The 20887-nt window shown below is 47.6% G+C and overlaps 1 long non-coding RNA gene across 1 annotated transcript in view; it reads left to right on the forward strand.

Annotated features, from left to right (window-relative positions):
• Positions 1-1308: 1308 nt before the first annotated feature.
• Positions 1309-20887, forward strand: part of LOC127393527 (uncharacterized) — a 31613-nt gene continuing 12034 nt past the window's right edge. The window contains exons 1-2 of the long non-coding RNA XR_007891483.1: positions 1309-1394; positions 9645-9769. This is a non-coding gene — a long non-coding RNA (uncharacterized LOC127393527). The remainder of the gene's footprint in view (positions 1395-9644; positions 9770-20887) is intronic.

A 20887-nucleotide genomic window follows, 5' to 3' on the forward strand; every position in this document is an offset into this window, starting at 1 on the left:
ACATTTATGCAGGCATTTTCTGCTTGTTCATATATGGAGACAGCTGGAAAAAAAAGGCAATTCAGCTCCAGATGTACATGTAGCATTTCTTCTCTGCTACTAAAACCCAGGTGTCTCTGTGGGAAACAAGTTGTTCAGCTGTTTATTGTCCCAAGAGTTGAGGAAGTTGAGAGTATTTTACTCACTTGGAGGATTTCTCATGCTGGGCTGGTCGTTTCACCCCAGAATTTAGCATCCCAGCCTGTTTCACAGAAGCCCCCAATCATTTTAGTCATCATGGGAAAGAAGGTTGTCCACTGGGACACAGCAGGAGGCTGTGGATCAGGACTCAGGGTCTGGTTGTCTTTTTCTACTTCTTTTTTGGCCTGGGACAATTCTTAGCACTCTTCTGTGCCCCTGTTGAATGGCAAACTGGGACTAGAAACATTGAGTTACCTTGCACAGAACTATTTAAAGATGAAATTGAGGTTTGGAGACCTTTTAGTTGCCTTTTACAAGAAGTCTTCCTGTGGTTTGGCTTTATTCATGATACAAACTTCTTGAGAAGCTGTGCTCATGAAATGAAGCTGGGAAACAAACTAGAAGCAGACAGACAGAAACCAAATCCCTTCGTGGACAGTTACACAATGCACTGAGTGAGGATGGCTTGATTTTTTTTTTTAATCTGGTGAAAAATTCTGGGATGCATATAGAGAAGAGTTTCTGCTCTATGACAAAAATGACAACTGATATTCCAGGAATTTTTTTCAGGCAAGATAAATCTGAAAAGAAATACATGGGAAGTTAAGAACATCTTTCCAAGTGGAGATGTGAAAACAGAATTGAATCTTGGAACAAGTTGTTGGCTCAGAAATGGCTCTCAGGTTTCTTGGCTCTTTGTTCTCCATCAGCAGGTGGGGAACAGCAGCCTGGAAGCCCTGAGGTCCAAGCCTTGGACCAGAAAGAAATGCAGACAAGGGGTGATGGTTTTAAGCTGGAAGAGGGGAGATTTAGGTTAGATATTAGGAAAAAAATTCTTCACCGTGAGGGTAGGAAGGCACTGGTTGCCTAGGGAGGTTGTGGAGGTGTTCAAGGGCAGGTGGTGCAGCCTGCTCTGCTGGGAGGTGTCCCTGCCCATGCAGGGGTGTTGGATCCTGATGATCTTGAACGTCCCTTCCAACCCAAACCATTCCATGATTCTGTATCATCACTGAGGCAGGGGAATATTGCTAAGGACACCGTTTTTTCCTCAGCTTGGGGTTTCCTGGCCAGGTCATCCATCATGCTATTCCTCATGTTCATCTATTTCTTATTCCCCCAGGTTGTGCCTGCTGGGTGCTGGAGGTGAAGAGCATCACACCTTTCTTGCTGAGGACAGGAACAAGGTGGCCACTCAGGATGGAACACTCTCCCAGGTAAGGGAGCACCCCTTCCTCCTGGGGGGAGCAGGCAGCAGGGACCTGACCACTGTGATAGCCACAGCAGCAGAGGTTCTAACACCCCAGCTCTGTCTTTGTGGTGGGTATTTCCTGCCTGTTCATGGTAAGAAGCTGTTTTACTCTCCACAGCAAATCAGAGAGGTCCAGCTGAATATTGTTGTGTAGACACTAACAGAAAAGAGAAAACAAGTTTGATTCCAGGCCATCTGGGACCAAATCTTTTCCATTGTAGGTTGCTTCTGAATTAGTCTGGAAGAGCTTTCATTTTATTTGAGAGGCTTTTATTGATCAGAAAGATTTCAGTCATAGGCTCTGTCTTCTTGAATGGCTGAAGCAAGCTTGACTCATAATAGGAGTTCTTATTTGAGTTCATTTTTATCAACTTGGCTGTTGCTAAATTTCAGGCTTTTCTTCTCTGTGAAGGTATCAGGAACAGAGGCACGTGGTTTAGAGATATTAAAAAGAAAAAAAAGTGTAGGTTTCCTTCCAGTCCATTAATTTTCTTTCATGGAGCTCTGTACCAGTTTGAATGCACAATTGGGAGGAATCAAAACACAGACATCTAGACTATTACATAAGATCAAAAAGAGAAGAGATTTCTTTTGAAGTTGGGTATAATGTATTTGTCCAAAGTCATGAACATTTTTGAGAGCTCAGAACACTCTTCCTGTTCTGCCTCAGGATGAACCTTAGATCACATGAACCTGAGAGAGATCCCAAAATACTTGAAGCCATTTCAGTAACTGTAGATGTAATTCAGAGTCCTCACTGAGAGAGGCCAAGCAGGGATTTGAACCTGATTTTTATGCATGCTCTTGTCTTCTCTTTCCTCCTTTTAGCTTGAAGGTTCATCTTATATTGGAGCAACCATCCCACTTCATAAAAAATGGATTTATTCAGGTCAAACACTTGGGTGTTGTTTTTTTTTAACTAAGCAAGTGTGTTGTGTCCAGCCACCCCCACCTCTGAAACAAATAAATAGGTGGCTGTGGAAATTTCCATACAAAATTTTCCCATGTCTTGCCTCATAATTGTACTATTTTACAACAGTTTAAATTGTGACCCTTCCTACCCAAACCTCTGTATAATGTCTAGAGAGCAAGTGGACTGTCCAGGCTAGAAAGATCTAGTATTTTGGGGACAACATACATCCAACCACATGGCTTGGTGGGTTCACTGACCTCTTGTAGGCTAGAAAGTGGCCTGAGCTCCTGCTGCTGCCAGGCACTTGCAGTCCTGAACAGAAAAGGAAACACCAGTTTGTCTCCCAAAGTCCGGATGCTGACTCACCTGTGTGGTGGCAGAAAATAGCTGAGGGGTTGGTGTTTCACCAACGTGCCTGGGGGTGTTTCATCATCTGCCTCACTTGGGCCAGTTAAACTGCAAAGATTCAAGGCCTGGGGCCAGCTCAGGGGCTCCTCACACTTGACCTGGTCGAGCACTCGATGTCCGAGGTCCCCATCGCCCACAAGTTTTATTCCCCAGTTGGTTTTAAAGCCAGTGACAACATCCAGTTGTTTGGCACTGGTGTTTCCTGGTGTCAATGCCCGTCCAGTTTGCTGGGAGCTGGAAACCTGTTCCAACTCATCTGCCTCTTCTCTGCACCTGGTTCCAGGCCTTCACCTGGGCTGGGGTAGGACCGGCCAGTTGTCCCGCTGGGTTTCACTGCAAGTTTGGGGGTTTTGGTGGGGTAAGGGAGCCAAACTGAGAGGGATGCTCAGCCCAAGGAAGCCCTGTTCCCCAGTCCCTGCAGGCTGGCAGTGGCACAGCAGCACTGCTGTGGTAGCTCTCCCTGTCATCAGCCATCCTGGTTCAAGCCAGGGAAACCTCCTCTGGCCTTCTGTGCAGTGTTTCCATGCACTCTGTCTGTCCTAGAAGCCCTCCAGACACCTTCAGACCAAGCAACTTTCTAAAAGCTTGCTGGAGAGGCTACTGCAGGGAAGATTTCTCCCCTGCTATAGACCTTTTCCTTATTTTCAGAGCCAGGTGCCCTGACAGGTACCCAAGGTGGGAACACGGGCTCAGGGTAGGAGTAAGGATGCTTGCTCTCTGCCTCTAGAGGAGTGCACAGGCAGGATCACAGAATTGTTCTGGTTGGAAAAGACCTTTAAGATCTGCTGCTGATGGTCCTTGGATTGTGCTGGATTGCCTGCAAGGTCAGGATCTGAGCTCCTCCTCAGGTAGAGGCTGGCCTGAAGCTCAGGACTAGAGCTGCAGCAGCTGCCTTTGCTGCTCTGCTGGCACCTCCCCTCACCAGCATGGCCAGGACAGCTAATCCCAGTTTATCTGAATGCACAGACATGGGCAGCAAGAGATTCAATGCAAATGTGGCATCGCCCAGCCCTGCTCCTTCTCACAAAATATTGATTATATGTCTGATTTGCTCTCCCCTGATAATGGGCCATAGGCAGAAGCCAATAGAGCGAGGAGGAGGAGAACCTGTCATGATCATTCGATGCAGCTGGGGAGCAAATGAGAGGAGAAAGCCTCTGGATTGGGCTGGGAGGGAGCAAGGGTGGGGGAACTGTCTTAGCAACAGCAGAAAGCAACTCCTTTCCCCTCCCACCACTCAAGCATGCTGGAAAGTTCCTGATGATGTTCCTTAATGTGTTTGTCTCGCTCACGCCAAGTCTGAACGTGATTTGGGTGACTTTGCTGCAGGTGTCAGTTTGCCCCTTTTCTCCGTGGTCCTCTGGAAAGGGTAGGAGAGAATTCTTTCTTTGTCTGTCCTGCTAAAACCAACTAGTGAGCTCAAGGTAAAGGGTTCTGCTGCTGGATTCATTTCTGTGCAAGCCCTGAGGACAAAAGCGGGGTTTGTATTGTCTTTTTGGGGTTCGTATCTTCCTCTTGACATCTTCCTTGGCTGAAACAGCCAGTGTTTTGCCAGTCTGTTGTGACAGTAGGAAGTAGACACCTTGACTTGATTCTCCTCTCTGCTAAAGAGTCTTTATAAGAAGCCCAGTGAATCCCTGTCCTTCAAAATCCAGAGCACTTTGTCAGGTTGCTGGCCTCTCTGGTCTGGGAATTAGAAGAAAAGCTTTCTCAGTTGAGGCCTCCCTGTGATCTGTGGGGCTGAGAACAGCCAGTCCAAGGCACCATACTGCTTTGCCTCTTATCTTTTCTCTGCCTTACAGCAGGGAATGTTCTTTCTGCCTCTCTCATGCTCAATCTATCATTGGTTTAACCAACCGAAAATGAAAACGGCAGTTAAATTTGTCCAAACCTTTTGAACATTTATTGGAACCAAACACTGGCATCTTTCAGGGCTCCCTTGGAAATGACCTTCCTTGTCCTCCTCTCACCTGCTGCCTCCTCCTGCTCATAAGCATTCACACGTTTATCTCACTGTTTGCATGCTGATAACAGACATAGATTTTGTTAGCCCTGCATCTGTCGAGACGGGAGGGACAATAATAGAAGCACCGTCGGGACCAATATATATTGGTCTGAGGAGTGTGTCCAATAATGTCTGGGTCAGGGAGCCTTTAACTGCAGTGTCAGGGAATTTAGTCAGCTGTCATCACTTCTTAATTAAAAATAGCTGAGCCTCACTTACATTCCGTTGCTGTGTGTTAGCTCATTTGTCATCTTGTCCCCTGCTCTCCAGCAAACCCCCTCAGCACCTTCAGAGAGAAATGTTTGCAGCAGGTAAGGAGGTGAGGGAGCAGAGGGTGGATAATCCAGTGGCATGAGCTGCTCTCTGGGGCAGGAGTTGGCAAGAGTTGAGCAGGGTTCAGAGGGGATGGGGATACATGACACTGCAGGATGAAGTGTCCCCTGTGTATTTTAGGTATCTAAACCAAGCCTCTCTGCATGGCGTGTGTCAGGGAATAAATCAAACAGTAACTGTCCTGGGGTTACAAGAAACTTCCTTGTGGACAAACCAACTTCTGGTTTTCCATCTTGAGTTTCCAGCATCTTCCTCTGGTCCAGTCCTCTCCAAGACAGAATGTTTTTTCAGCATGATCCAGTCAGACCTTTCCTATGTACGTAAGGGATTGGGTTCCTGATTCCTTGCTAAATGGCATTTTGTGCTCTCTGTGATTTCTGTCACCTTCCAGTAGGTTTTACTAATTCCTTTGTGATACTCCTGAGGGGACAGGGAGATGAGAGGTTACACAGAGGTTCAGGAGCTGCAGAGGGAACTAAATAGCATGCTGTAATATCATTACTGAAAGAAAATGTATCCCCCTCCCCCTGCCAAAAAAAAAAAAAAAGGAATTTTCTGTGATTCTAGCTAATGCCTGGAGCCAAGGGACAGTTTTTGGCATGGGGAGAATTATTCTGCCTTCCTTTTTACAAGTAAATCAGAGGTGGAAGGGCACTAGACTGACTAACTTCCTGAACTGGAAGTTGCATCCGGATTACCATATTTAATTGCCTGTGATTGACCTATCTGCCATGAGTTTTGCTAATCCATTTTTGAACCTGTTTATATATTTGGCCTCCACAGCATTGGGTGGTGATGAGTCCCATCCCCCCCCCCCCCTGTTAAATCCCATATTGTTTGAGAAGAGTTCATCCAGGATGTCCTGTACAATGCTATCAATCTGTCCAGGGAATAAATGGATGGCTGTTGCCAGGGCTTCACATTCCCTCAGCCCAGCCTGGTGGTGATTCCCCCTGAGACCACATCCATCCCTTGCCTTCAAGAAGGGAAGCAGCACCAGAGCTCCTCTGCTTCTCCACCCAACTTGGGCTGCAAGGACCAGTGGTTGCTGCCATGCAGGGCAGATTCTCCAGTCTAAAATGATGATTCTTCTGGCCAGACTAAGTTACTTCCATCAGGACTTTGTTCCTCTGGGCTTGATTGAGGATCCAGGGATACTTGTTGATGTTCTAAGGGTGTTGTATTTCCTGGAGAGGGGGAACTCACAGGCAGCCTGTGGGATATACCTGGATTAATTGAAGAGGTTCTCTTCAACCTGGGCAGTTTTTTTCTGAGTGCAGTTGAAGAAAGCTGTAGAACAGTTTAGAGGAATAAGCAGGGAAGCCCACTGGTTTGGTTTGGTATTTTGGGGGGATTTGGAGTTACCCTGAGGTGTGCTGGTACAGGAAATCAGAAGCAACAGGTAAAAGCTCAGCTGAACCCCAAGCATCAAGACAGACCTTCATATTAGTAGAGACATTTTCAGACTGCAGATACATATTTTTTTAAAAAACTAATTAAGCTCTGATGACTTCAGCTGTATTTTCAGCCTCTGATTAAGGCCATGATACTAATTAAACTCTTGAATTATTAAAAATGCAAATAGTCAGACCTGTGTGCAACAGCAGACTTGTGTTTCCATGCTCCAGGACAGCAGTAGGAATATTTGGCAGAGTCCCTGGTGGTGACAAGTTATTCTTTTCCTTTTTCTTTTTCTTTTTTTTTTCTTCTTTTTAAATGGCTGCTCTCCACTTGATGCAGAACTGGAAACATCAGCTGCTGGGCTAAATGTCTCCACTGCCTTGCAGCTAGACAAGGAAGTTTGATTAAAACACAGCAAAGTTTTGGAAGGAACTCTGGGTCTCTTGACATCCCAACTGTGGCATTTCCACTGAATGGACTGTTGGGACTGAAATACCATCTGGTCCTTAGAGAGTGAGGCTGCTTTCAGTAGCAGAACTCTTGGAGCTGCATTTAAGCTACCTACTTTGTTGTAGTTCAAGGCCATGATCAATTATTTAGAGCTCTAGCTGTCCTCCCAGATCCTCTCCCTCTGGCATCCCCCACGACCATGCACACACCTTCAGTGAGATGGACATAGCAGGAGGTCTGGTTGTGGCCTTTCCTTCAGTCCAGGGATGTCCAGGACAGCAGGGGATCCTAAAGGATGTCTTCATCCCTTTACTGGCAACATCCTAGCAGGCACCAAGCACCTCTTCTGAGTAACAGTCACCCTTGGCTACAAATACAGCTTTTGAAGTAGGGTTTTGTAATCATAAGCAGGGCTGATCTGCAGATGGATAGTCCTGCAGAAGCACAACAAGCTGCTTTTTAAGGTATGATGGAGTTCCCAGAATGGCAGGGGTTGGAAAGGTCCTCTGGAGATGATCTAATCCAGGCTGTGGAGGCTGGGAGGTGGGTGAGCAGATGTTGCCCCTCGCTGGCTCACCAGTGTCACCTTGTGCCTCCATCACAGACATTTCTGTGCTTATCATCAAAGTTTTTAACACAGCTCCAGAGCCAAGAGCTCCAGTGCTACCCTAAGTACCAGTTCTGCATCCCTGCCTGTAGCCTGCTCAGTCTTTTGGATGTTCAGCCCTTCTCTGGCTCAGGCCTGGGGGACTCAGGAGTGTCTGTCCCATCCTGCAGCCCTTTTTGCTTTGCCATCGTGGAGGTTTTGCTGGATCTGGCAGAGTTTGCAGCCAGGACCAGCTGGGATATTGGAGGGCTATGCCAGTAGGCAGTCTAGTTATAACCTGCCCAGAGGGGATTTTTTTTTTCCTAGTGCCTGTTTAGTTCCTCATAAAGACAAACATTTCAAACATCTGAGTGTGTGTCAGGTGGAATAAACTGGGACCCTCACTGCTGTGAAGTGACAACAGTTTATTGGAGTCACCAGATGAAAATATGATCCAGTGTCCAGAGCTGAGTCCAGTCAATAGCAGCAGAGGTGGTAAAGCTGTGTCAGTTTTTGCTTCCCCTCTCGACTGTCCTTTTAGTGTGTTAAAACAAAGGAAAAAGGGGTCATTACTTTACCTATGACAAGTGATTTGGTTTTTTTTCATCCTCCTGCTGTAATGGGCTGCAGGTGTTTCACAGCCAGCCCAAGCTAATCAGGACAGACCTTCTGGCCACATGCCAAAATTATAAAACTGTCCAGGGAGAGAAGAAAAGACAAGGGGTGGAGGTGGGGGATGGAGGAGGAGGGGGGAGGGATGGGAAGGAAAGGAGAAGAAAGCATGGGAGTCACTCCATGCTGAGATTTTGTACTTTTGTGCCTCCTGAAGTGAATACATCAGTCAGGAATCAAAGGTTTGAAAAGTCATTCAGCCCCTCCAAATGAGAAGGCAACCATCTGCATGACAGGATGGAGCTCTCCTCAGAGGCTGCTCACAGGAACACCAGGGTAAGCCTGGAGTGTCTCCACCAGGGTTACAACCAGCTCAGATCCTGGCCTGGTGCTTGTGTCTCCCTGCCAGAACAAGGTTTTGGACCCAGCCCTTTAATGTTGGATCACCATAGTGACGGGCTCCTCTGCTCCACAGCTGGTGAGGAACCACTGTGGGGTTGTCCAACGTTAATTAATCCCTATTAGGCAAAATTGGAGCTCGGTGGAAAGTGCAGAGACAAGGCAGCCCATTCAGAGCTCTGCTCTGTTCTCACCCTCTTCAGTTTTAGCACTATGTCTTGCCCTCAAGTCCCACCTGCCACAGCAAATCCCTGGTGTCTCCTGGAAGTTAGGGAAAGGATGGGAAGTCAACGGGAAGGAAAGATGTGCTGAAGATAGGCATGTGTCCTTCCAGCTCTGCAGGTGATGCTGTTGGGAAAGCAGGCTTCCCAGGGTGCTGCATTTTGGGGTGTGAGCCAGAGAGCAGCCAGGATAAGTGAGCACAAAGGAAGAGCTGGATCTGAGGTGCTGGGGGGCTCAGACCATTTGGCTGGAGTTGCCCTCAAGCATTGTAGCTAAGGAGACATCAACATCTCCAGAGGTCCCTGTGAGTGCCTTGGGCAGGTCCCTCACCTGAGGTGTCTCAGGCAGGTCCCTAAAGGTAAGTGAGGTGTGTCCAGGCCAAAGGGCATGTCCATGGGGAGAACAGATCCCAAAGCTAGTCCTGACTTCAGGTGGCCATGGCACAGGGTCACCGAGATGCTCTGATCCCGATGGCTTGACTGCTCGTGGAAACCCATCCTGAGTGCTCTGCCTCTCTGCTGATCCATGTCTCTGGGTCTGGGTTAGCTCTCTGGGACACAACAGAAGTGTCCCTGACCTCAGAGGGCAGACATAGCCCTGGGCCACATCCTGAAAGATGCCAGAAGGCACAGCCCAGCCCACCAGAGGGTTCAGGGTTCAGCTGTCACAGCAATGAACACATCTGAGGTAAATGTACTTCACTGGATTGAACATGACAGATCCCAACCACAAATGTCTTACCCAGGTTTGTTTGGAGCCAGGATTTGGTTCAGGCCAAGTGTTTTGTTTTTGTTTATTTATCTAAGATATAGGTTTGGATGCTTAGCAGGGGGAAAAACCAAAGCCAACAAAACCCATAACTGATGGATGTTGATGTTTATTTCAGATCTCCTTTTGGCAGCTGGATGGGAAGGGAATTCCACTGCAAAGGAAGGATGACTGAGAAGAGGTTCAAGTTGCATCCAGAGGAAAAGCAAGTGCTGTGCTTTACACATCCCACCACCACCACAGGTCAGTGCCTTTTCCCTGGTGTTGCTGTTCTGGGAGTAGCTGATAACTCAGCAAGATCCTGCACATGGATTTAAAGGAGATAAAAATGCCACAAATAAAAATTCCCTTGTCTCAGAAAGGAGTTACACAGTTGTCAGGCCTCAAGGATTTAAAACATGGCTCTAGATCAAATGTTTCATAGTTTCATAAGGTTGATGAAGTTTCAGAAGGTGCTTTGTAATGAGGCAGACTGAGTAAGCTTTCAGTTTTCTCCTTCTTTGGATGGTCTTTGGGTTTTGCATCAACCCAAGTAGTTTAGGTGGAAAAGTCTGTGAATTCTGACTTGTTACTTGCAAAGTGCTGAGAACACTTAGACATCCCTGGTAATACAAACCATACTAGTGGTAATGAACAGCAGCTTAGCAAAAAATATTTTGTGATGGCTTAGGAATCCATGGATTCTTCTGCTCTCTGGTTCACCCTGTGCTCTGATTTCTGTCTTTGGATGCCATTAAACGTGCAGCTGAGTTCTGGGGCAGTTCCTAAGAAGCTGCATTTGCTTTTTTGTAAGAGTTTCAGATGGGCCAGATCTGCAGCTGATGCAAACCTGTGTCTTGGGTGGCTTCAGGAGAAGTTATTCCTGAATCTGACAGTCAGGATTTGATTCTTTGGCTTCAAAGTTTTAGTTCCTTACAATTGCCATGAGCAGAACTCAGTTTTGAGATGGCTTCTTGGTGCTTTGATCATTCCTTTAGTTCACTTCAACATGGTTTATGCATATTCAGCTGCTGAGAAGACCAGGTGCCCAGTGTAAATCATTCATGCTTACTTTGAGGCTGAAAACTTTTTAGGTGCACAGTGTTTTATGGTGTCAGTGCAGCAGAGCAGTTCTGATTCACTTGTTCTGGATGTGCAACCTCCTGGAGCTGAAGACTGGTTCTGTCTTAACATTGAGGATGTGGCTCTGCTGCCTGGGCACATTCCTCTGCTTCCCAGGTTAGTTCTGGGAGGGTGGAGAGAAATTCAATGGGTGCAAAAGGCAACTTGGACTTCAGGCAGATTGACTATTCCTCTGGAAGTGTCCAGGTCTCCTGCTGATCCACGGGGAGAGCCCAGGGCACTGCAGAAAGGGAGATGGATTCAGGGCAGGGTTTAAAATGTGCTGCAGAGAAAGATGCCAGGTCTCTGTTATGGGGTGGCCTGGTTTGGGAGCTGTTGTGGAAATGGGATCCTGAACCACATGTAGATTGGGTGGCAGGGACTGGGCTTCATTTTCTTTTCTTCTGGAGTTACCTGAGGGGAGGAAACTGGGTACGTTGTCTTTTTCTGAGTGCTCAAAACTGATTTCAAGTGCATATGTTTGAAACTAGCAGCAGTGTGAGCCAGGTGATCTAAATTGACACAATAAGCATATGAGGCCACAAAATCTGACTGAGCCTACTTGGAGCCCAGGATGCCTCCCAGCACTTGGAGGTTTCTTTTAAGATTCTGATGAGCTGACAAAACATCTTAGTGAGAGGTGGAATTGGGATGAGCCATGTTTGGTGTTTTACTGCTTCGTGGTGGCAACAAGAAGCCCTGTGTAGAGATTTTAGGAAGAAATTCTTCACCGTGAGGGTAGGAAGGCACTGGAACAGGGAAGCTGTGGCTGTCCCATCCCTGGAGGTGTTCAAGGCCAGGTTGGATGAGGCTGGTGCAGCCGGGTCTGGTGGGAGGTGTCCCTGCTCATGGCAGGGAGGTTGGAACCTGATGATCTTTAAGGTCCCTTCCAACCTCAACCATTCCATGATTCTATGACTCTACTATCAGACCCACATCTGCACAAGCCTGGGTCGATTCACTACCCCCACTTTTTGGTGTGTACCAGTGCCCGAGTGAGTTGCACAGAGCCCTCAGATTAGATGGGGCTGAATCCCCTTTGGAGAGAGACTGCTGATCTGCTGTGGAGCCCAAGCAGACTCTGCTCTTGACAATCAGTTGCCTGCACCTTGTTGGGATGGATCCAAGCCAAGCTGTGGTGTCCAGTTATCACAGTGAGACAACACGTGGCCGGAGTGAACAGGAAAGGAGAACAGCAGGTTCTCATGACATGATCTGCAGAGAAGAGGCCTTTGCAGTCTGCTGCCTGCTGCTGCCTGCTTTGCAGGCAGGGCTGAAGACTTAAAACAGCTTGAAGGAGGGCACGGTAGTAGTTTTGTAGGCTTCCTTCCAAGGGTTTCTTTTGCTTTGAGGCAGTGCTCTTGGTAGCACTAGCCTGGCTTCCTGGGCTCCCCATCCTGCCCGGGGCACGCCCTGGCAGAGCGCTGCCCCTGCGGGCTCCAGCCCACCCCACGAGTGCTGGAGCAGGGCTGTGAAGCTGCTGAGCACAGCCAGGAGGGTTTATCAGCCAGGGCTGATTTATGCCGGCTGGCAGCAGGACTAGTCCCTGCAAAAGGCAGTCCCCCCCGTGCCAGCAGGTGCTCTGCCCGAGCTGCCTCCCGCTGCTCTCCCGAGCTCCCCAGCCCTTCATCTCCGCTCGCGCTGCCGGTTCCAGCCCCTCTGCCTGGTTCCCAGCCCTGGGGGGCTGTGGAGAGGCTCGGGCTCCTTTCCCGCTGTCCTGCTGCCGGGCTTGGCGGTGGGAGGCGGTGGTTTTGCCTCTGCTCGGGTGCTCGCTGGCTCCACCGCCTGGACCTGGCCCCGAGCGCCGAGCTCAGCAGCCCCCGGCAGGTCCCCCCTGCCTCCTCTCCAGGAGGATGCTGAGAGGATGGAAACTGAGCAGGCAGCTGGGAAACTCTCCCAGGGCGGCCTCTGTGGCTGGGCCTCCTTTGTTTTTCGGCCAAATGGGATCTGATGCATTTCCAAAAGTGTCTCAGGCCATCCAACCAGACCAGGTGCCCTCGGTTCTACTCGTTCCTGAAATGCCAGCTAGGAACAAAAGCATTTTGGGTTGGTCTTAAAATGGGTACAAAATGCATTTCCAACTAGGATGCTGGGGCTTTTTTTTTCCTCCCCAATTAAAGCATTTGACTCTGCCCTTATTCTTTCCAGACAGAAAACTGACCTTGTTCAAACCAGTCCTTGGTCTTATACCTGATTTGCTGCATCCTCTTTCACTAGATCTTCAAAATTGTCTCATGCCACGCTGCAGTCTCTGCAATCTGATCTCTATCTACATTCTTTGCACCTTGACCTCTCGGGTTTGTTGCATGGAGTAAAACTCCCAGCAAGTCATATGATAGGTTTTTCTCTCATGTGCTTTCCCATTTCTGCTCAGGAATTTGCCAGAACAGAGGAAAAAGGAAAAGAAATCCCACCTTTCCAGCCCAGAGTGGTGGAAGTGTTTAAAAGCTCAGATGGCCTCTGAGCCTTGGTTCAGTTCTGCATCCCTCTTAACTGCCAAGCTAAGTGCTTTGTCCTCCAGACTGTCCTCCCTCTGAGCAGCACCACTGGCACCAGGGCTGTGGGAGGGCTCCTGATGCTGCCAGGAGGATGGGCCCTGGTTATGGAGCAGAGATCTGCCAACCTTCTGTGCTGGGGAGTTTGCAAACTTCCACAGTGCATCTGGTTTCTTTCAGATCGTGGATTGCACTGAATAGACCTTTTGTGTGCCCTGTCTCCAACTACTAAAGCTGGCTCTGAAGAAGCCAGAGATAAACATGACAACTACAGTTATAGAGTATCCCCTGGATACTGCGGCCTGACCTGCACCCACTGTCTAACTGAACATTGTCAGCATCATGTTTATATTCTTGTGTGAACTTCAGCTCTTACTGTGTCACCAGAGATGGGCCAAATTAATCACAGAATCATAGAGTGCTCTGAGTTGGAAGGGACCTTAAAGATCATCCAGATCCAAAGCCCTGCACGGGCAGGGACACCTCCCACCAGCCCAGGCTGCTCCAAGCCCCATCCAACCTGCCCTTCAACACTGCCAGGGATGGGGCAGCCACAGCTTCCCTGGGCAACCTGGGCCAGGCTCTCACCACCCTCACACTCCAGAATTCCCTCCTCATGTCTCACCTCAATCTCCCTCTTCCAGTTTTCATCCCTTCCCCCTTGTCCTCTCCCTCCCTGCCCTTGTCCCAAGTCCCTCCCCATCTTTCCTGGAGCCCATGTGTGTTTGTGTGTCCCTGGATCAGTAGCAGGGGAATAGGAGTGTTCTTGTGCCTGTGTTTGTCATTATCTGCCTGTGAGCATGAGGTCACACCAAGTGGTGTAAAGAGGAGGGCTTGGTTCCTCACACCTCTGAGCAGCACATCTTAGATGCCTGAACCAGGGTTTCCACCAGTGCGTCTTATCCCCAAAGAGTTGTTAGTTTGGAAAATTGAACCCATTTTGTTTGTACTTAGGCACAAACACCAGAAAGAAACACTTATGCCTCTAGCAGTTGCAGTTCAGTTGCTGGGAGTGTCACCAGTTGAACACATCACCCAGTCAGAGGCACTGGGAGCCCAGCTCTCCCTGTGCTGTCTCCGGACAGAGTTTGACTAGACTGCTTTTATCTCTCTAGTCTGTTTGTGGGAGTTGAATCTCTACACAGAGCCTGCATTGCTTGGCATCTAATCTGCACTAGTTGACTCAGTCAGCCTCAGAAGGCAAGGGGGAGGGAGATAAGTAGGAGGAAGAAAGGTGGGAGTGGAAAATAACATCTTTGAGGGGACAGCAGGAAGCCTGGGCTCATTCGCATCTTGGGAGTTGCTCAGGAGATCACCAAGTGAGTGTTTCCTCATCCCCTCTTTTGGATTTTTTTATTTCCCCTGAGGGCCAGGAAGAAAGGAAGCCTGGTAGGGCACGACTGGGGGAATCCCAGCATGGGCAATGCCCTTAGGAAATGTCACAAGAAAGGCAGGTAGCCCAGGTGGGTGGTAAACTTGACCCACCAAGATAGCTCAGTCACAAAGATTTTCTTGATGTCCTTGTCTGTGGTACCTGGATTTCCACTCAAGATCAGCCAGTCCAGTCCTTGCTTCTGCCTTGAGACTTCTCTGCATGGAGGCTATTTTAATGTCTATTTACTTGTTACTGTTTGCTTTTTCTGTGGGGAGGTGAATCAAAGTGGAGACTAAATGGAGTTCCTCGGTGAGGGAAAGAAAATGAGAAAGATTTCTACAAGATTTAAAAAAAAATATGTTGCTGTTTATGGACAAGAGGGATGGGGGTTGTTTCAACCTGCAGGTTTTGTGGGAAGAGAGGCCACTGTGGAGGTGGAGCCAGGAAGGAAGGAGAGAGGTGTAGAGCTGTGTGGCTTTGCAAGTGCTTCAGGACACTCCAGCATAAAAGCTGCCAGAGAGTGTAATTTATTCTTGGTGAAGCTGGGGATCTGCTCACATGGTAAAGATCAATAATCCCACCTTCTCTAAAGAGGCAGAGCTGGGATCACAGGATGCCCATTGCATGTTCCCTGTACTTCAGGCATTGATTATGTCTTGTCTTTGTCTGCCCTAATTAAATCAATAAATGGCCTTTATAGTCACCTGTGTAGCAGGTGACAAGTTGAGCTGCTTGAGGTCACTGTGGAGGGCACCCTGGCAGCCTTTGAAGAAGAAAAGGATTTTGATCCAGAATAGTCATGATGTCCTAGTTTCCTTGTCCCTTGGGCCAGCTTGTTCCTAGACCAGGGCTCTGAAAGCAAACAGAAAAGAATTGTCTTCTCTCAGGGATGATCTAAGAAATCTCCTGTTTCTGTTGTCTCAAATCTTTCACTGTTTACTCCAGCTGTCACCTTTTTTGCTTCTTCTGTGCCTCTCTTATTAACATATTAGTAATGCTGTGATGATTAGGGGAGCAGATTATGTGTCAATGTTGCATTCTGATTTAGTTTCTGGTTGTAGTTTTAGCAGCTCCTGGTTGTTCAGGCATTAATGGGAACTGGGTTGTGTAGGTTGCTGTATAAACCCAGTGCTTCTTTATGAAGGTGAGCTCATTTGAAGTGGAAGTGGGTAGAAATCAATCTTGATTCAGATTCCTCTGGCTCCTGTCGTTGTTTGAAGTCCAGGTCAGCTCCAAATGGATCCGAATTTTACATGCAGTGCATGTTCCAGATCAATTCAGCCTGAATCTAAGGCTGACACAGCCTCATTCTCAGAGGTGAAAGCAAATGCAAATCCATGTGCTGTGGTTTGTTCTGCTGGATTAGTGTGGGGTTTTTCCCAGACTGATGCAAGGCCATTTGCAGGTGTTCTCTCTATAGTAGATGTTGTTTCACTGGGGGTCCTGGCGTGCAGATGTTTGGAAGAGTTGCCACTCTTCCAGGGTGTGTTCCTGGCAGAAACCTGACCCTTGCCATGTCCTTCCATCCCTAGGACACTCTGAGGTGGCTCATCATTCCTAGAACCTCACGCCCTTCTCTACACTTGAGGATTATCATAGAATCATAGCATGCTAGGGGTTGGAAGGGACCTCTAGAGATCTTCCAGTCCAACCCCTCTTCTGCAGCAGGATCACCTAGAGCACATCACACAGAAACACATCCAGAAGGGTCTTGAATGTCTCCAGAGAAGGAGACTCTACAACCTCCCTGGGCAGCCTGTCCCAGGGCTCTGTCACCCTCACAGTGAAGAAGTTTCTCCTCATGTTGAGGTGGAACTCCCTGTGCTCCAGCTTATATACCCATTGTTCCTTGTCCTATCACAGGCACCACTGAACAGAGAATGGCCCCTTCCTCTTGACACCCACCCCTCAGATATGTATAGAAATTAATAAGGTCCCCTCTCAGCCTTCTCTTCTCCAGGCTAAACAGCCCCAGGTCTCTCAACCTTTCTTCAGAGGAGAGATGTTCAAGTCCTTTAATAATCCTCGTGGCCTCCATTGGACTCTCTCCAGTAGATCCCTGTCCCTCTGGAACTGGGGAGCCCAGCACTGGATACAATATTCCAGCTGTGGTCTCACCAGGGCAGAGCAGAGGGGCTGGTATTTCTCAATATAAAATAAAGCAGCACTAGTATCGTGGGATTTCATTTTATTTGGGTGGGTTTTTTTTGGCTCAGGGGTATAAAAATGGTATCTTTTAACCTGTCAGTGTGCATTTACAGCACATCTGAGGTTTGAAAGAGGTTGTCCAAAAAGAAACCCACGAGTAATAAGAGTGTGTTAGCAGAGCCAGTAGGCACTGAATAGTCTCTGTGGTAGTAGAAGAGCCTTAGGCTCCAACTGATTGCTAATTATGTGGTTCTATGCCTTTTTCAGAACATACCATGCAAGATTTGTGAAGGAGGTGAAGTGTGTTAATCTGTGGAGAGTTACCAGTTTTGGGGGTGGTGGTTTTTCCTTTTTATTTTCCCCTCCTACTTTTTTTTTTTTCTTTCTTTTCCTGTGCCTCAATTTGGTATTAGAGCCCAGGCTCTGGTTTGAAAATGAAGCCACATTCCCAGGTCCTGCCATCCATCTCTTAGAGCCACTGTGGAGAGGGCACAAGTTATTCCACCTTAAAAAGAAAAGAGAAGAGAAAGGGGAAAAAAAAAAAAAAAAAGGAAAAGGGGGGGGGGAAGCAAAACCCACACTGTGCAGAGAGGGAAAGAGTTACAGAAAGTGGGCCCCCTGCTTTTTTCAGAGGGGGAATGTAAGCAGATCCTTGCTGAAACTGCTTCACTCAGCAGTTTTCAGCTTGTTTTAATTGGCCTGGCCTGAAAGAATTCTGAATGCTGTACCTGTGCCAATGAAAATGCAAATGTTTCCCCCAGATGAGGCACTCGGAGTGGCTGTGCCCCAGCTCTGATAGCAGCAGCAGGGGCAGGGAGACGTGTGTGGTGGGAAGTGGGGAGGCCTTGATCTAACTCAGCTCAGAAAACAAAGGGCTTTGGAAAATGAAGGGCAAAGTGTAGGGTACCTCCTGGAACTCCTGCAAAACCAGGAGATGTTCTGGAGTGAGGTCCGTTATCCACCAGGCACTGGGCTATTGGGCTCTTTGCTAATTTACAGGGGAACATGATTTTCTCTTTCTCTTCTTTCTTCCTTTCTTTCTTCCTTTCTTTCTTCCTTTCTTTCTTCCTTTCTTTCTTCCTTTCTTTCTTCCTTTCTTTCTTCCTTTCTTTCTTTCTTTCTTTCTTTCTTTCTTTCTTTCTTTCTTTCTTTCTTTCTTTCTTTCTTTCTTTCTTTCTTTCTTTCTTTCTTTCTTTCTTTCTTTCTTTCTTTCTTTCTTTCTTTCTTTCTTTCTTTCTTTCTTTCTTTCTTTCTTTCTTTCTTTCTTTTCTCTCTTCCTCTCTTCCTCTCTTCCTCTCTTCCTCTCTTCCTCTCTTCCTCTCTTCCTCTCTTCCTCTCTTCCTCTCTTCCTCTCTTCCTCTCTTCCTCTCTTCCTCTCTCTTCTTTCTTCTCTGTCTCTCTCTCTCTCTTTCTCTTTTTGTTTATTCCTCCATTTGTTACTCACTGGAGAAGGTTTCCTGTCAGAACCAGGGCTGTTCCTTCATGTCAGAGGTGCTGCTGCGGAGGGGCCCTGGCTAGGTTGGTGTCAGGTCCCACAGCCTGACATCAGAGCCTGTAGCACAACCGAGGTTACAAACTGGTCCCAGCCTCTGGCTACCTGCTGGAACCAGTAGGATGGGCTGGGAGATACCAGGGATACTTCTGCACCTGGAGCCTGGTAGCCAGGCTGTTGCTGAAGCAGGAGTTGATAGACCCTGCTTGATGTATTAATGCTCCCCAGATGAGCCTGTTACCAATCCCCCTCATCTCCTGAAATTCCCCTTACTCTGGGGAATCCCTCCTCCCTCACTGTGACCATTCTGACTCCACCATGCATGGAGTACAAATTATAGGCACACAAAAGTATCTTCTTACTCACCCATCAAGCCTTCCTCTTCATAAAGGACACACACTCACATCCTGAAATGAGTGAAGAAGAAAAATTACCTGGCTCAGCTTATTTTTCTGCCTCGTGTCAAATTGCAGCCCAGTGGTGAATTGGGAAAATAATTAATTGTCAATAAATGGTTGATCAATCCTTTTCTATTTTTATAACTCCCTATACAGTAATGAATATGCATTCTTTGCATTTTCCAGATAAATATCCAGCATCTTAGGGTGTTTAAAATTAGATCTGTATAGATTTACAGAGCCATGATTATTCTGAATTTCATCTGAGGCAATTAAAAAGCATCATGATGACATTTAAGGTGATATTTTTCTCCCCTATGTTAAATAATTATAAATAATAATAATGATTAAACAAATTATCCCGTTCCTCCCTGCCTGGATCAACCTTTAGGTTAATAATCTAAATCATTAAAATTCATCTGTCTCTCAAAGGTTTGAGCAGTCAAAAAAATTGGAGGAACCTTTCTGCATAAGGGTGATTGATAATTACCAAAGCAAAAGATGTTTTGTGGGTGAAAAAGATTCTGAAGGCTCAGCAGATCGATTGGGTTTGATATTGGTCAGGTTGAGGCTGTATTTTCAACAGGTATTTTCAGCTGACACCCACTTTTGTAGGATGCTGCAGAGGTCAAGTCCAAACCAGCTTCTAAGTAGACTGGCTCTCAGGAATTTGTGGTTCACAGCTTCAAACTCATTGTGTGACCTGAGGTCACTGATGGCCATTTTTGGAGATTATTATTTAATTACAGTGGGACTTAGGTCCTTATGGATATTTATTTATTTTTTTTCAAGCTTTTATTTTTTTTTCCCTCAAGCTGCCTCTGTGAGTGAGATTGTTCTTGACTAAGTTCAGTCATCTCAAATCCAGCTGTCCAGACCCAAGCTGCTGCTCTGGGGGTTAACTGGTAGGATCTTTCATTTCCCTCTGCTTTAGGGTGGGCTGATTTACCCCCACAGGTGCCTGGATCTCTTCACTTGTGATATAAAGCACCTAAACAATTAGAGGAGAATTGAAACCCAACTTTTGGATGGTTACAATGCTAGAAAATGACTGTGTCTCAAGCTCTCAGCCTCTGAAACCAGGAGCACTCTCTTCCAATTGCAAAGGTAAAAACACTGAATTACTGGTTAACTTCTCTGTTGACCAGAGCAATCTCAGACTGCCTGAAAGGTATAAGGACTCTCTTGGACTTTACACCTCTTTGGATAATTAGAGACTTGCCTGGCCACAAAGAGCCAAGGCAGAATGGATTTCCAATGTGGGAAGGAAAGAGAAGGCTTTCCCTGTGGGGTTTATTGGATTGTGAATGGCTCCACCTATTTGCAGAGTTGCTCTGAAGCAGTCTCTCTTCATCCATCTTTCCTCTCTCCCTCTGGGCTATGAAATCTCTTCCCACTCTGCTCAAACCAAGCCATCATGTTGTCTTAATAAATTGCTTTACTTGTTGAATGGGACTGTCCTTTGCAGGAAAAGATGCCCTCCAAAGTAATGCAGATACCCCGTGTACAGAACACAGGCTGAGGGGGCTCTGCTTGAAAATGTGGGGTGTTGTGATGTTGAATTTCCCTGAACACAGGGTCTGGCTGTTGAGAACACTCTCCTCTGACTTTCCCTTTTCTCTTTGCTCTTCCCCTTTCTCTTTTCCCTTCCCTCTTCCCTCTTTTTCCTGCTTCTTTCATCCCGCTTCCCTCTTCCTCGCTCTCCTTTCTTCCCTCTCCTTCCCTCTCCTTCCCTCTCCTTCCCTCTCCTTCCCTCTCCTTCCCTCTCCTTCCCTCTCCTTCCCTCTCCTTCCCTCTCCTTCCCTCTCCTTCCCTCTCCTTCCCTCTCCTTCCCTCTCCTTCCCTCTCCTTCCCTCTCCTTCCCTCTCCTTCCCTCTTTTTCCCGCTTCCCCCTCCCTCTTTTTCCCGCTTCCCCCTCCCTCTTTTTCCCGCTTCCCCCTCCCTCTTTTTCCCGCTTCCCCCTCCCTCTTTTTCCCGCTTCCCCCTCCCTCTTTTTCCCGCTTCCCCCTTCCCTCTTTTTCCCGCTTCCCCCTTCCCTCTTTTTCCCGCTTCCCCCTTCCCTCTTTTTCCCGCTTCCCCCTTCCCTCTTTTTCCCGCTTCCCCCTTCCCTCTTTTTCCCGCTTCCCCCTTCCCTCTTTTTCCCGCTTCCCCCTTCCCTCTTTTTCCCGCTTCCCCTTCCCTCTTTTTCCTGCTTCCCCCTTCCCTCTTTTTCCTGCTTCCCCCTTCCCTCTTTTTCCTGCTTCCCTCTTCCCTCTTTTTCCCCCTTCCCTTTTTCCTGCTTCCCCCTTCCCTCTTTTTCCTGCTTCCCCTTCCCTCTTCCTCCCTCTTCTCTCTCTTCTTCCCCCTTCCTTC

Source organism: Apus apus, chromosome 22 (assembly GCF_020740795.1).
Source record: "Apus apus isolate bApuApu2 chromosome 22, bApuApu2.pri.cur, whole genome shotgun sequence".
NCBI classification, from domain to species: Eukaryota; Metazoa; Chordata; class Aves; order Apodiformes; family Apodidae; genus Apus; species Apus apus.